This window comes from Tachypleus tridentatus, chromosome 13, assembly GCF_004210375.1.
Source record: "Tachypleus tridentatus isolate NWPU-2018 chromosome 13, ASM421037v1, whole genome shotgun sequence".
NCBI classification, from domain to species: Eukaryota; Metazoa; Arthropoda; class Merostomata; order Xiphosura; family Limulidae; genus Tachypleus; species Tachypleus tridentatus.
In genome coordinates, this window is record NC_134837.1 from 158,713,587 (window position 1) to 158,719,586 (window position 6,000).

General features: G+C 35.2%; 1 protein-coding gene across 2 annotated transcripts in view; it reads left to right on the forward strand.

Moving 5' to 3' along the window:
• Positions 1-3,448, forward strand: part of LOC143238500 (uncharacterized) — an 85,421-nt gene extending 81,973 nt beyond the window's left edge. Inside the window, exon 42 of one of the 2 annotated variants that reach the window (XM_076478788.1) lies at positions 3,359-3,448. The gene's annotated coding sequence lies outside the window, so the exon portion shown is untranslated. Of the gene's footprint in view, positions 1-3,276 lie in introns of both variants that reach the window. The other variant, XM_076478787.1, reaches the window with a different exon arrangement.
• The last annotated feature ends 2,552 nt before the right edge of the window (positions 3,449-6,000 follow it).

The following is a 6,000-nucleotide window of genomic DNA, read 5'->3' on the forward strand; positions in this document are numbered from 1 at the left end:
AAAACAAACAAACCAAAAAACTTTTCTGTTGGATATTCCCCCTTCTCTTGTTTACCGTGTTTCCGTCTGATTTTGACCCCAATGGCACAGCGGAAATGTTTGTGAAATTACATTGCTACAAATCGTCTTTATTCCGTGGTGGACAGAGCACAGGTAGCCCATTGTGTAGCTTTGTGCTTAATTACAATCAAATAAACTGTTTGATATTTGTTGTTGTTCCCACTTATCAGTTGCCGACATTTAAGATATCCCTGGCATTTTGTATTATCTCCAGTATATGTTTAGGTTTTCATTCATTTATAATTGTCGAAAGTTTATTCTTTTATGTCACGAGCTGTTTATTTTATTTTATTTTTTCTATTTTTATTCCATTCGTCCACGAGTTGGAAGAAGATGAAATGACATTTTGGTTTTCCTGCTTATAGTCTCAGTATTAGAATGATTACTTTTACTGTTCATTGATATGAGTTAAGTATTTAAAAGTAACAACTTCTCTATGGAAATTGGTATTCTGTAAACTTAATTAATATGGGACTTATAATTTCGTTCTATGAGTTGAGAGGTCAAGAATCCCTATAATAAAGTCTAGACATTAGATTGTTTATTATCCCCGTCACTCCGAAGGATTATAAGTCTGATAATGGCCGTTTGGTACGTTAGAAAAGTTGCATAGATAACTTAAAAATTCGGGATTGCCAAAATCACCAAATTTAAAGTGCAACCTCTAACCGCCGTCATGGGCGGGAAAAAAAACATTTGAAGCGCTCCGATAATCTTTCGAGGTTTTATTACCGAAATTAATACCATGTTCTTTTATTTATTTATTTTGTGGTCGAACTAAGCCTAACGTTTTGCCACCGTTAACTTGGCGTGATCACATACTTTACACAACTTATTGAACGTGACGTCATGAACATGTACTGTAATTTTATTGCATCTATTCCATTTAAACGTTTTGTTTTTCATATTGACATAATACTTACACATGACAAATGTGAAATCAAAATAATTTCTTCCTTTTTATAGACGTAGTTTGTAATACAAGTGCCCGTAGAGATACTAATTTTCAGATAATGTTATATTTCTGCGACATTCTCGTACTTCTATTTAGATATTTTAATATTATTACATTTCGAGTAATATAAATATGCATTATTTTTTAATATGACCATAAATGTATTCATGTTCTATAATTTTACGCGTTTATGTATTCTGTGCTTTCTCATTAATTTGTTTGTAGGCTATATTTTGTAATTTTAGCTGAAACTGGTACTCAGTTATCAGCAGTAGACTAAACATTGTTTAAGATAATTAGCTTTTGTAATGTGAATACTGACGCGTGTGTGTATATATATATATATATATATATATAGAGAGAGAAAGAGTTAATCGAGCTTTATAAGACGATTTGCATGCTATAATCTTGTGGCGTATCATTGCAACTACGAGTTATGGCAACTCAGGCACATTCTTAGCACTATTAGATTTAGTTCACAGCAAATTTTCGACTAGTCGACAGTGCAACTCCGTTATAGGTAATTATGATAGAAATAACTTTTCGTAGCCCTTTTTGAAGCAGGATATTTTCAAAACTGACTCTTAAACGATATAAATCTCGGAAACGCAGTATTTTGTAAAAAGGAACCCACAATGTTCTTCATAAAAGTGGATATACTGGCACAGCAGAGAGTTTAAGACAATAACGGACGCCAAAAGCACAATGCAAATCCAATCTGAAGCAAAGCTTTAATCAGTAAACGAAGAACAATCTTCTGACCTGCAGAAAGCCATTGCAATTAAGTTTAATATGTCTATTGACAATGCTGACGCTACAATAGAGTCAATGATTCACAGTAGTTTTGAACTACCACGCAAAACCAGTGCTTGTTTTAATGAAAAAGATACAAGTATAAGTTGAAGTTCATCAATTCCATTCGACCACGTCCTCCGCTGGTACAGCAGTAAGTCTACTAAAATCAAATTCACCTTGGTGGACACAGCAGACAGCCCGATGTGGCTTTGCTATAATAAAAACACACACGTTCGACCACATATCTTTTAATTCGTGACGCAAGTCCAATCAGACTTTTGTGCTTCTGGTTTTTTTTTTAATATAGTCTTGGGAGCCATGTTCCTATGCAGTGGAATATCTATGGCAACTTTATCAAATTATAATCTAAGATCGACCCCTACGTACTCTCCACACATTTGTCACAATTAGGAATATCAACAGTTTTATGCATTCTTCTCTGTAGCTAAATATTAAAAAAAAAATGGAAAAAACTCTCGTAATAACTGGACATTTAAGAAATTTAATCTACAGATGTTTTCAGAATTCGGTTGCGTAACAAAAAAGGCATTTGTATGTAATCTGTTAAATTTGTCTCGTTTCTCTGTTAGGCCTTCTGGTCACTATACGTGGCTGAGTATGTGAGAGTTCTAGGTTCGAGCTGTTATACTGTGGAGTTGTTGTAAAATGAACAATCGATCGTATTATCCACTTTAAAGAGACAAACAAAAGCCATTGTAGCAGCGAGTGCTACTAAATTACTAGACTGTCATTGTTGTTATTGATAGTTTAAAATAAGGACAACTCTATCTGAAACTAAAAGTCTCTTATCTGTCCGTGTTTTGTAAGATACAATCTAAGATGAAAATCCTAAATATTGGTTTAATTAAAGTGCTATCTGACGTGAGTCACAAGTTCCACGTCTTTTTTTCCCCTTAATTTAAGAATGTAATAAATCGCAAATGAAACTGGAATATGAAAACTAATTCAGTTGTCAGAAAAACGAAATTGAATTTGTATCAATGTTTCTTATGTTATTACTTTTTATCCATTTAATTATTTCAGCTGTTTGAGAATTTTACTTGTACAAAATTGAAATTATCACTTTTTATACACCTGTATACATTTGATATTGGGTTATATTGTTAATTATTTTATAGATTTAAGAAACTGGGGAACAGTCAAGTGACACTGCGAAAGTGCTGTTCAGCTTTTGTTTTCAGATATTAATAAAATAGGGAACTTTACATTGTGTCTATTTTATTTGTATTATTTATATAATATATGGTATCTTAGGAAATAAACGTTTCTGATGAATAGCGCTTTATATACATAACAATAATCAGATGTACGAAACAATTCTTATGTTCAGTAAGTGAAAATTTAAGTTTTCTGTTTAGTAACCACATTAGTTTAAACCTTATATAAAGCGCCGGAAATATAATAATACTGTGTTAATAATGTATTAGTTTTTCTTCATTGTCTAGCTTTACCTTGATACAACTAGCGTACAGTATATCATGTATTACGCACGTGTTACTTCTAAAAAATATATTCTACCTGTGCTAGTGACGTCTTTATGTCCAGAGCTTTGAAGAAGAGCCAGAGAGGTTGTTTTAGTCCAAAGTTACACAATAGGTTGTGTTCGCTCTTTCTACCTAGGAGAATCGAACTTTAGTGTTGCTAGTAACCACTAACTCACCGATGAACGAGAAACTAAGTGAATAACGGTTGAGCTTCTAATGATGATAAGTGTTTTATCTTTCACCTGACGCAACTTTGAGTAAATATTCTTTCCTTGCAGTTCCTCAAATCAAAATGTAGATTGAAGAAATATCCTGAAAATGTTACCACCATTATACGAACGACTTTAGTGTGAATAATTTGGATGAGCTATTAAAGAATTGCAACCAATATTTTTTATTTCTTTAGTGCTAACTAGTGATATATTAGTTTACGTTAGTTACAATGCTGGGCTAATTTAAATCAGGATATACGTTTTGAATGTTTTAACTTGCCGAACTAAACAAGGAATGTGTACCCAATTTTTATTATTTTAAAAACTTAAAGTTGAATGATAATCTATAACTGATCATAATTTTCATTTTACTAAGTATAAATGTAGATGTATATATGTGTTCAACTTATACATGTCAACATATTTTTACCAACTCGTAAGTATTTTTATTCTATTTTTTGCGTTGCTATACCAAGGACATTTGGATTTTAAACTCGCGTCCTATATGTTTTTTTGTTTTATCCTTTGGAGATCAACATTTACAGCAGTAACAATATTAACTTTTGAATAACTTTAGACTCACGTTGATTTTTCGCGCAGTCATGACCAATCAAATTTTACGTAGTCACGAAGGAAATTGTACATGATCAACGCGAAATTTTGTACGAAGCTAATCTTTGGTCGCTACCGAACCATTCACTGGTGAAATATTTCACTGTGAGTCTTAACGGTCAAAGTCATCCCGGCCTAGGAGTGTTAGAGAGAAAGACCAAAAAATCTATAACTTACCATATGCTTACAGAAAAGTCTTTGAAAGTTATACTTCAGATTAATTAGGAATTTTGTCGTACGATGACACCTATTAAAGAGTGATAAAACATTACTTACGAAAACAATTTTCCCTCGGTGTGGATTCCTGTACAAGGTGAGGGAGCCTACCAGAAAACGTTATTTGTTTTTCAGTTTACCTCCCCAGGGATCTAAACATCCACCCACGTGTTTGCCGTGTGTGGCGACCCGTCAAGGGGAGGAGAGGATCCTACTGGTTGAAGGGTCCAACCCTAACACATCATTTTGGCCTTCAATACCATAGACAGGTGGTCCTCCCGAGGGTCAATCGGTTGGCCTACTTCGGCTAAGGTCAACCAAGTACTAGCGTTGGATTTTCTCAACAGGTGTTATGGACATTGTCGCTAATGCTGATGTTTGGGTATAGTGCTTAAGAAATCCTGGCGTTGCTGCAATATCCTTGCTTGACATTGTAGTGCGTCCTCTCGTAGAGATCCATGATTGGTGGGGGGTCAGTGGGTACCAAAACATTCTTTCTTTATTATGGATCCCCCAAATAAAAACTTAAATACAATAGTGAAAAAACAGTCCAGTGGTAAACGACCACGTCTTGACAATTCTGAAAAGCAATCTTCAACACCTGTAACATATCTCATTTTTTTTATATTACATTCTCTTTCAGACAAACCCTTAGGGCAAATGTCTCCCTTTTTTATTCAGAAGGGACTTGCTACCTCTCCAAAGTCACTCAAAAAGCTTCGCTGTGGTGACATATTGATGGAAATATCCACATCTAAATACAGTGAACTCTTCTTACATTCAAAGGCGATTAGGGATATATCCATTGAGGTTACTCCATATGCTACTTTGAATTCGTCACGAGAAGTTATTGTTGAGAGGGATTTGAAAAACATCCCCAAGTCGGGGATTCTCGCTGGTTTCTCCACCCAAAGAGTTTCTACAGTAAAGCTTATCTATACTCGCAAAGATGGAATTATGATGCCAATTAGTGTTCTCACTTTAACATTTACATCACCGTGTCCACCTGCCACCATCAAGGCAGGTTATCTTAATTGCAAGGTACGGCCATATATTCCAAACCCTCTGAGATTTTTCCATCGTCAGTGGTTCAGTCACTAGAAGACATCATGTCGTGGTTCCTTGACGTGTGCTCGTTGCAGTGGCAAGGGCCACGATGCCTGTGTGTGGCACAGACCCTTATTGTATTAATTGTAACGGCTCTCACCCATTCGGCTTTCATTCATGCCCTAAGTGGTTGAAAGAAAACGAGGTGCAGTATTTGGAAATGATTCAAAACATTACTTATCCTGAGGCTCGTAAGTTACTATCCACCACCGTGGTGAAGTAATTCTTGATGACGAGAAACCCTCATGAAATAAAAATGTAAGGTAAGACGTAAAAGTCAGAAGGAATCTAATCTTGGATTAAGTTTACGACCAGCATCTCTTCTACCACCAGATCCAAAGTCATATTGGACAAGATTCGAAAGGTCAGTGGGCAATATAATTCTGATCATCTTTCGATCTTGCTCTCTGATGGCCAGGAAGTAGCTGATACCTGGAGTATCGCCGATATTCTCGGTGAAAGCTTTTGCCAGGTATCTGGCACTTCTGCTTCATCCTCCACCTCCTTAACCATCAAGACTCGGGCAGAGACATCACTT